Here is a 10,763-nt window from a genome sequence, read left to right as displayed (position 1 = left end):
TTGAGTAGGAAGAAATAGTTAACATTTAAATACTGTTTTTTACTTCTTTTCTTTTCTTTCTTTTTTTTTGGAGATGTTTTTGCTACAGGGCGCCTGCGCTTGCCAGAAAGATAGAGAGAGACAGAGGGACAGAAAGTGAGAAATCACCCCTGCAGGGGGGATGGCCATGCAGCAATTCCTTCTCCTCCATTCTCCTCTCGGGATCTTGGGCACGCACACACAAGCGCCCGGCATGAGTTTAAGCCACCGGGTCTGGGACACGAACTGTGGTCGACTACATGGGAGTCCAGCGACATAGCCATTAAGTGAATTGCTGGTTCCTTAAATACTATTTTTAAGAATGTTTTTTCTTATGAAAATGAATCTTCTTCATTTATACATTGGTTTGGATGAGAGGTATGAAAATCTCTTCATTTTAAAATTAGGAATTTGAAAATTTTATTACTATATTTCATTCATGAAGTATTTACTGATTACCTTCCTCCCTGCTAAGTACTAGAGAATATTATATTGTGAGACTCCAGGAGTTTACATTCTTCCTAAGGACAGTAAAGTACAAATGAATTATTATAGTAGAGAGTAAGGTGTAATAAGATTCATAAAAAATGGAAATAAAATGCTATGGGAGAGGATCAAAGTGCTGAGCAATTCATTTTATTTTGAGAAGTCACAAAAAGTTTTTCATGAAGGTCATACTATTTGTTTCGAGCCATGAAAGGTAATTTGGATTTTTAACAGTGAAAGAGAGGAATGGTCATTTTATTAAGAGGAAGCAACATAGGCAAAGGCACTGCTGTAAGCGTGGAGGCCAGTTATGAGGAATCTAACACTTGGTGAAACACAGCTAGGATACAGGGAGGCTAGGTAGTGCTGAGTAATTAGAAAAGAAGCTCAAGGTTAGTATGTGGAAGACCTTGAATGCCAGGTGGAAGAATATGGATTTTACAGCGTAAGTAATTAGAAGGCTTCTTAAGTATGTGGGCACGTCAGAAACACGTGTGTTATCTTTTGAAAGGTAACTCTAGTGGCAGTGTGGCAGCTAGGTTAACAGATGGGGGCATGGAGGGCAGTCATCCTTACTGCTAGTGATCTGATTCTTCTTCCTGAAATAAAGAGAAAAGAGGAAAACTTGACTAGTTTTTGGAACTGCCATCTTGAAGTCCTGCACTCAGAATATATCTCAGTAGACATGCTGCTGAAACAGAGGCATCCAAGATAGACAGGCCTGATTTTGCATTTGTTTTCTGTTAAGTACTATGTTTAAGACTATGCAGGTCTGTCTATAGGACTTTCAGGATTTTAGTGTATATGTGTAATCTACAGAGGATATATGGGCTTGCTAGAGAGAGACAGAAGGGGGAAGGGAAAGTATCCCCAGTGGAGTGTGGTCATACTGCAAAACTCTTCCATTTTTCCATCCCACTATTTTTAGGGCACGTGTGCACCTGCCATGTTTTTCTAGCTGCTGTGACTGGGATTCGAACTGTGGTTGGCCACGTGAAATTTGGCTTCCTTAATCACTAGGTTATGAATTCATTCCAGAGTTTTCTCACATATAAAATGCAGCTACTTTACAGAGATTATGTGAAGATTTGGTGACATATGGTCTGAAAAGACATTCTAGAACTTAAAAGCATGATAGAAATACTCTTTTAAGGATCTCATCCATTGTCAGTTTCTTGACGTTTGTTTTGGTGTCTTTTATCAACACAATAAGCTTAATACTCACTGTACATAAAGTACAGGATAATTACTTAAATACATTTTGAATTAAATTAATTAAGTATCTGGCTCACATCCATAAAATCAATGAGGCTGCACAAAATAAGCTGCAAATGCATTTACATTCAGGATCATTGCAAGGCTGATTTGTTCACCTCCACTCCCTATGCTTTTCTTAGAACATCAATAAGTATGTATTACCATATGTAAAATTTTGTTTTTCATTTATACTGGCAATGAACATCTAGAATTTAGGAAACCAAGATATTCTTTTTTATGTTCACCAAAGATGAATATTAAACATAATGATAAGAGACTACTGTGTGCTACTTCAGTTACATTTATTTTTCTTTGATTAACAGAAATATTGATTCTTCAGAGAAGTGGCTCACATTCAACTTGACAATGACCTAAAATAAATGATAGACAGTATGATTATTAATCCTAATTGATCATTTTTTTTGGCAACTTTTTTTTTCAGTTTTTGCCATAGGGTGCATGCGCTCACTAGAGAGACAGAGAGAGGCAGTGAGAGGGAAAGTGAGAAATCAGGGGAGATGGCCACTCACAATCCCTTCTCCTCTATTCTCCCCTCAGGATTTTGGGCAAGCATGCACATGCAGTTGGAATGATTTTCAAGCCTCCAGGTCTGGAAACCTTTAAATTTTCTTATCTTAATTACAAATATTGGCTTAAAAGTATTATCTAGTTTGAGGACTATGCAATTTTCTGCTCAAGAAGACTGAATATTTTAGTAAAGAATGAAGAGTCCTTTAGTAGCAGGTATTAGTTGAAAGATTTTTGATTCCTAAAACCTCTAGGTTCTAATTTAATCTCTAGTATCATTTACACTCCCTCAATGCATCCAGCTATTTAACAGGCCAGCCACTGTTTTTGATATGATAAGATAATAGGACCCAGCTTACAGATAGAACATGCAACTTTTGGGATTTTGTTATCATGCAATATTCTGAAGCTATATTTAGGGTCTTAGCATTAATATTAGAAAAAATACATGATTTTCAATGGGATGGGCTCAAGTCCTCCCTCGGACTCCAGATTCATAATTTCATTCATTATGATTTCCACTTGGTTAAAGTTTTTCCTTATTTAGCCCTTGTATTAAGTCCAAAATGAACATATTGATCAAAATACAAAAATGTAAACATATTCTGTAAAAATATTTGAACAGGAAAGGGCTTGTTTCTATTATAAAATAGAAAATAAATTTAAACTGCTATGCTTGTTGGATCATAGAACAGAAATGTCTGCACTTCTAAGTGTAGACCCCAACAATTTCTACCAAGGAAAAACATTGAATTCAATTGGAAATTAATGGGTCTAACTAGGAAAGCTGTAACATTTTCCCCATGAAATGATGAACTTTAATCCACAAATAAGAAGCTTAAAACAAAACAAAATAAAACAAAACAAAATAAAACAGAACAAAAAACAGAACAAAGCATGGTTTTACTTTGTATACTTACCACTTATTTCATGGTAAGTTGCACTATGACCTTTCTTTCTTATTTACTTTTCATTACGAGAGAGAGGTGTAGGTGCAGACACAGGAATTGGAAAAGGATAAGGGTATCTAAACCATGGATATCTTTGACAGATTCGTAGACATGAGTCAAATGGGAATCGATAAGGAGGGTCAAAAAACTGTGGTAATTCATTGCTGTCACTCAGCTGTTGAAACAAAGAAATCCAAAGGTTTGTTTTACTCTTTACAAAGAAGAGAAATAAAACAGTTATTTTATCATGTGGGTCTTCATTTTTAAGAATAAGATTTTGAAGCTCTGAAATCATTTACTCTTTCTACAAATACTATAAACATGAATTTGATTAATTAGATTACTTTAGAAAATTATTTAGAGATAACCACGTTCCTGTATCTTCTTCAAAGCTATTTTTTTAAATGAAAATTACCTTTTTTTATTTTTAAAAGAGATTTTGTTATAAGCCTTATGTACTTGCCAGAGAGACAAAAGAGTAATCACCTCCCAAGGGCAATTGCCATGCCACAGTCCTGTCTCCTCCATTCTCCTTTTAGGATTTTGAGCAAGAATGCTCATGCACCTGTCATGAGTTTTAAGTTGCTTGGTCCAGGACTTGAAATGTGGTTGAAAACGTGGGAGTCCTGAGACATAACCATTACGCAATCTGCTGGTCCCAATAATCACTTCTATATGGCCAAGATGGGGGTGTTATAGGGCCATGGAATGTCTCCCTTCACCTTCATATAAGATCTTTACTCAAATCATGTATTTTAATTTCTTTCTCTCTTTTCATATCTCTTTTCTTTCTTTCCTTTCTTTCTCTCCATCATGTATTCATATCCCTATCAATTTCTGTATCCTTAACACTCCAATTGCAGTGTTTGCCACAAAACCATGTTCTTGAAATAACAGGATTTCCATCAATATACACACATCTTTGAAAAAGGTTTTCTTCTTCAATTTTTTTTTCTTAAACATTTCTGATTAACTGTTTAGACCAAAACAATCCTTTAGTGAATTCACCACTGGGAGGATCATTCCAAGTTGTTCCACATCTTTCAATCTCAAGTTTTATTTTACTTTTTCCTTCTTTGGAATGCACTCAGTGAAATTAAAGCAGAATGGAGGCAGAAGCAGTTATCAGCTTATATTAGGCAAGATAATTAGAGTAAAAATTATTATAAGTTGGTTCATCACAGAGTGATTCAAGTTTTATTGCAAGTCTCACTGTTATATGAGGTGCAGGAATAATTCCGTTTGTAACAAACAAAACTCAAATTCCTGAAATTTATACCTCTGTTAAGCATTAATACCCCAATTTCTCCAAGAATCTCTCTAGAGATTGGGGGGGTTAGATCAATGACTATCTTTTTAAAAATTTACTTTAAAAATTTACCTTTATTCACTATACATCTTTACAGTGTACAGTATGATTTTTCCTAGCATGAATATAGTACATATTAGTCAAGTCAAAGAAAATGACTATCTTTAACCACATTTATGAAATATTTCACATGGAAAGCTATATGTAAAGAAGAAGAAAAATAACTTACACTTCGTTTTTCTCGTTCTTGGTCTTGGTCTTGAGGGACCTAGAGAACAAACAGGAAACAAGTAAATCCATGCTATGAAAACACACTAAGAAAACATACATGTGCTTGAGAGAAATGAGGCGGCTATCTACTACCCAATAGTGTTTCATAGTTTTTTGTTTGTATGCTTGTTTGTTTTTTTGCTGTGGTGGGGAGTGAGAAATCTCCAATCAGTGGCAATGACCACGCCCAATCCCTTCTCCGTTCTTGTCTCAGTATTCTGAGCATACACACACATGTGCCCAGCATGATTTTCAAGCTGCCAGGTCCAGGACTCAAACCACACAGTCAACTATGTGAGATCGTACTGCTTTAATCGCCATGTCCCATGCAGGCCTCTGTATCCATTTTTTAAAAATCCAGGATTTGATTGTCCAGAAAATATTGGAGGAGGTTTTTTTTGTTTTTGTTTTTGTTTTTTTTTTCTGAAAAGTTATTATTTGTGGTCTTAAATGGCACAAATTTACTCTACCAAAGCTATGTGTAATTTAATTATGCACTGAACAATATATGAGTTATATTTTCTGGAAGATAATGCTGAAGAGTCAGATGTTAGGTATCTGAAAAAATACAGTATGATGTGTGGAGGGGGGGAGACCCTAAGATACATTGATTAGAACAAAAACACATAATATTTTGAAATGTAGAAATGGATACTTACTTGGAAACCAGCAGTTATTGCCAAGATGGCTGTGATCAGTAGAAGAACTTTCATCTTTAGGAATATCCTAGAAGTCAGCAGAAAGGCCAACGTTAACATAAATTCATATTATATAACTAATAGCTCGTTGACTTTGGACAAGTTATTTAAAATCCTAGGGCATCAATTTATCAATGAAAAACACTGCTTTTAGGTAAAAGCAGAGGTGCTTTGCAATTTTAACTGTATTACATCAATTTTTATTTTTTATATTTTTATAATTTGCTATGAGACACATGTGCTTCCAGAGAGAGACAGAGTGAGAGAGAAGTGAGAAAGTACCCTCTAGGGGAGATGACTATGCTTCAATCTTTTCTTCTCCATTCTCCTCTCAGCATTTCATACATACACACACATGCACCTGACATGCTTTTCAAGCCAGATCTCAAAGTGTGCAGTTGCTTGGAATCCAGCCACCTTCACCACCACACCAACAGCTGGCTTCATCAATTCTTATAAAAATAAAAACTCACATGTTATTTAAGAATGAAATGCTCTGTACTTGATAATAAAAATGTTTCTGAAAAGAAATAATATTTTAATTTATGCAGAGAAGGTTAATGTGGAATAGCCAATTATTTAGTGAACTTGGCAACTTTAAAATAGTGTTCCATACAATGTTATCCATAAAATTAATTTAAGTGACAGAATTATTTTCTTTGACTCCCGGCTCAAAAACCCATGTTGTTTTAAATAATCTATTTTGGACATATAGGACATTTGCCAGGCATTTTGTTCTATTTTAATTTCCATTTTTAAATTGCTTATCTTATTATACATTTTGTTTTAATGTATCAGTTACAATATTTATAACAAATATTTGAGAAAACTGAGCTAAATTAAAGATTTAATCAATGATTATTACATTATGTAACAGAGTAGACAATAAAACATAGGACATTTTGCATTGAAAAGTATTTTGTCACTAATAACAACAAGCATATGTGTATAATTTGGTTTCAAACATTAATGGACAACTTTTTCTATGGGATGGCGCTATGTTTGAATGTGTTCCAAGTTCATATGTTAGAAATTTAATCCACTGTGAAATAGTGTTGACAGATAAGAGGTGATTAGGGTATGAGGGCTTGGTCTTCGTGAATGGACAAATGTCATTTTAGGAGTGGATTTCTAACTAATGGATGAGAGTGGCCCCCTTCCCTTTTGTTTCTCTGACTGTGTGATGCCTTCTACATGTTATGGTGTAGCAAGAAGACCATAATTAGAAGTTGCCCCTTGATCTTGATCTTCTTGCCTCCAGAACTATGAGCCACATAAACCAATGTTTATAAATTATCCAGTCTGTGTTACTCTGTAATAGCAGCCCAAAGGAACTAAGACAGTTGGTATCATTACTCATTAATCCTCTTTGTCTGGTATGGATGAAGTAGATGGTAAAGACTGTATAAGGGAATTTGGGAAAGGCAATAAAGTTGAAGAGAGGAGTTGACTAGAAACATTTCTGAAGTCGTCTCATATTTATTCATGTATTAATTCACAAAGTATTTCTCAGTAACTGATTAAATGTCAGATATTATTCTAGGTGTTGAAAATACATAGCAGTTAAGAAAGTCCTAGTTTTATGTGTCTTATTAAGCACACTGTTACAGTGTTATAGGTCAATACAAGTTTTCTGATTATTTAATGTTTCTGTTGAAAATATAAATTTTTCATATTATTAATATGATTTTTAGGGTGACTCTGAGGCAATTAATGGAGATTCTAAAGAGAATTCATTTACTTCTTGATGTCTCCTATATGCTGATATAAGACAGAAGAATAAAATGTAAAAAAATGTAGCAAAATTTTAAACTCTGTCTTTATTTTTGATCATATGGATCAAAAATTGAATTAGCATTTTAGAAAATAACATGATATAATAATTTTGACAAGACATGAATTAAAATTCTGGTCAACTTCATAATTCTATAGGCAGATTAGAGTAGCATAGAAAATTAGAAGAAAAACTCTCACATACATATGTATACCACACACACACACACACAAACACACACACACACAACTCCTCACTTACACACACACATAGCCTACTTTCTATGTGCAAAGCATTATGTGTGGCACTGTCAGGGAGATGATGATAAAGCATTTCTTCCAAATGGGAGATAGCTAGGGAAGACAGATATACATCTTTCAAAAATAAAGTTTGATAAATACTATGAATAGAAATAGCAAAATATTGACAGCATATGGAAGAAGAAATATACATTGAGGTAATGGTTTTGGAAAGACTAGAATTAAAACAGGGCTTTACAATAGAACAGTTTTTAACTGTATTTCAAGGATGTTTCGAAACCACATGAAGCAAAGAAGTACATAAACCAGATCACATGCTTTCCAGGTCTTGTCTTGTAGGGAGGACACAACATAATTCCCACCTCCTTTATTATCTAAAACTGTGATACTCATAGTAGTAAATTGCTGTGCACAAGAGAATAAATGATGTTTTGGATAAATTAGATGTATCTTTCTGAGATGATTTCCTGAAAGGTTTACAGGAAAAAAATCTTAAGTAATTTTAATGTAAAATCCACATGACATGTTGTAGAATAGAATACACATGCTCTATCTTAAAGATAAATTGGCTCTTGTTCATACTTTAGAGAATCTCTAGCAGAATTGTTCTTTTTCTTTGCTGACTTTACATTCATACATTTCAAAATGGTGAGCCCGAGGCTCAATCTGCAATCTATCCCTATAAAATTTATTTATAATTACTCTAAAATATACATCTGCTATGGCAGCATAGTTATTTTAAGAGAATTTTTGCAAGCAGAAATACTGAAAAATTGATTTTCCAAATAATGAGTTTACAAACTAATTCAAAAGATAAATGGACAGTTTAAAGAAACATGTATATAATATACATAATGTATATTGCACATATATATGTAAGATGTATAATCTTAATTTATAATGTTGTTTAAGGTTTATCTTACCTCAGACTCTTCTCTCAGCTCTTTCTCTCTGATGCTGTTAAGAGAAATGGTGATTGGCCCTAGTATATTACAGCTAATTTATACACTCAAAAGTACAATGGAATGAAGTCTGTGGCTTGATGGCCTCTCCCCTGGGATCAGTTACTCAGTTGAATCATTGACTGTCACAATGTGTTGAAATTGGGGAATAACCAATGTTTAGTTTCACAGAAACTTTGGCTGAGTGGCTACCAAATGTATCACTTTGTGGTTTTCTTAAATTTTGTGTATCTTGCATATTTGAAGCTTATCACTTTGCATAATGTTGCTTCATGCTCTTATTTTAAAGATATTTTCCTTTAATTAGCATACTCTAAAGGATATTTGTAAGTATCCTATTGGTATAGATTATAATCTATTGGAAAGCATGTTTGGTAGTGATAGAATTTTAAGAAAGAAATTTTTAAATGTTAATGATGGGATCATTCTTTTTTCAGTGCTTAGATTTTAGTGATCAAGTTTAGAGCTTTACAAATCAGTGAACCATATTGTGGAGCATCAGAGCATCTTGACAACCTTATAGAAGATTGTACTCTGTTTTTTAAATGAAAGATGCATTTGGGCTGGCCCTGCAATCGAGTGGTTAACGGAGTCAGAGCCCATATGGCTAGTGCCAGTTTGAACCCTGCCCCTAGCTGCTTGAAAATCTTGCCAGGTGTGTGTGCATGTGTGCTCTAAATCTCAACAGAATAAAGAACAGTAGGGATTGTGTTGTTACCATGCCCTATTGTGACATTCTGTCTCTCTCTCCATCTCTTTCTGAGCATTTAAAAAATGCAGTTAATACAACAGGAAGAATACACTTGCCAAGTGTTGGACTAAAAACCAGAAAACTCATGAACTTTAAAATGTATGCTACATTGTATATGCTACAGGCATAAATCATAAAACTTGGGGTTTACCACTCACTAGAAAGTTCTCAAGAATATTGCATCCTGGAGTACAATTTCTATTTCAATAGAGGTTATATTATTCAAATGATAATAGTGCATCAAAGTCTCTTTTATCTTTCTAGGAATCAGTTCTCAAAAAACTCAAGAAAATAGTAATAGCTAACAATTTGTGATGACTTCATGTGCCTAAAAACAAATCTAAGAACTTTCTATGTATTAAATCATGTAGTTCTCAAAACAATCAAGCTAAGAGGAAAGTACTATTATCTATACCATCTCATTTTACATATAAAGAGACTAAGAAGTAGAGAATGTTAGCAATCACGTTACAATATTATAACAAGTACTCTGGCACAGATGATATTGAACACCAGCAATTTTTAAAAAAAAATCCACACTAAATTTATGTCATAGGACACAAATGCTTGCCAGAGAGACAGAAAGTGATGTCACACCCCCCACCCCCCCCAGGAGGAAGGCCATGCCGCAATCCCTTCTCCATTCTCCTCTCAGGATCTTGGGCATGCAAGTACTCCCTCCTGTTGTGAATTTTAAGCCACTGGGTCAGGGACTTGAACTGTGGTCGACTACGTGGGAGTCCAGCAATGTAACCACTATGCCATTGGCTGGTCCCAAAATCCACACTCTTAAACTAGTGTTTTATACTGTTATGAGCAGATTAGAAAATTTGCAGAAACCTAGAAAGACATTAAACTTTATCTGTAATTAACATTTATCCTTATTTTATTAATATAAGAAAACTACTTGAATTAGAAATCTAATTTAGTAAATCTAGTACATAATTATATATTTGTTTTCATTTTGACCTAAAAATCTCAAAGTAGATTTTTCCAGGGCTAGGGTTGAGTATAAATGTGTGTGTGTGTGCACGTGCGCGTGCATGCACACGTATGTGCAACATATTATCTACTATTTAATTGGTTTCAATTTCTTCTGTTTACCTTAAATTGCCCTAACAAAAATAGCCTATTGCCTCCTAATTATAAAAGTCATAAATATTTTTCTGTCTTTATGTTATTTCACCTCTTTTGGCGTTTAATTTTGGTGACCATTCTCATCTATAACTCTATTTTTCTTTTGATTGGCTTATTTTTAAAAATAATTATTTTATTTATCTTTATTTATGTATTTACTTATTTATTTTTAATTTGACCAGAGAGGGGTAGAGTAAGAGATAGAGAGGGTAAGTGAGAAAGCAAGCTGCTAGGTTCAGGACTTTGAACTGTGGTCAGCCGTGTGGGAGTTCAGCGTCCATAACCATCACACCACCTGCCGTCCCCTCATTGGCTTCTTAAAACCACTTTCCTCACATTCTTTTATTTTTTTAATGGCAACTT

At 34.2% G+C, this 10,763-nt stretch overlaps 1 long non-coding RNA gene across 2 annotated transcripts; it reads right to left on the bottom strand.

Annotated features, from left to right (window-relative positions):
- Nucleotides 1-655: 655 nt before the first annotated feature.
- Nucleotides 656-8,564, bottom strand: LOC102495519 (uncharacterized). Of its 2 annotated transcripts, none has more exons than XR_333743.3 (5): nt 8,474-8,564; nt 5,478-5,544; nt 4,778-4,816; nt 3,210-3,414; nt 656-1,103 (listed from the first exon to the last, which is right to left on the bottom strand). It is a non-coding gene; the product is annotated as an uncharacterized LOC102495519 (long non-coding RNA). The 2 variants fall into 2 exon arrangements; XR_001369967.2 differs by lacking the exon at nt 656-1,103 and adding an exon at nt 2,047-2,132.
- Between the last annotated feature and the right edge of the window lie 2,199 nt (nt 8,565-10,763).

Source organism: Tupaia chinensis, unplaced genomic scaffold (genome assembly GCF_000334495.1).
Source record: "Tupaia chinensis unplaced genomic scaffold, TupChi_1.0 Scaffold000086_1, whole genome shotgun sequence".
NCBI lineage: Eukaryota > Metazoa > Chordata > Mammalia > Scandentia > Tupaiidae > Tupaia > Tupaia belangeri.
This window is presented reverse-complemented; position numbering and strand designations above follow the sequence as displayed.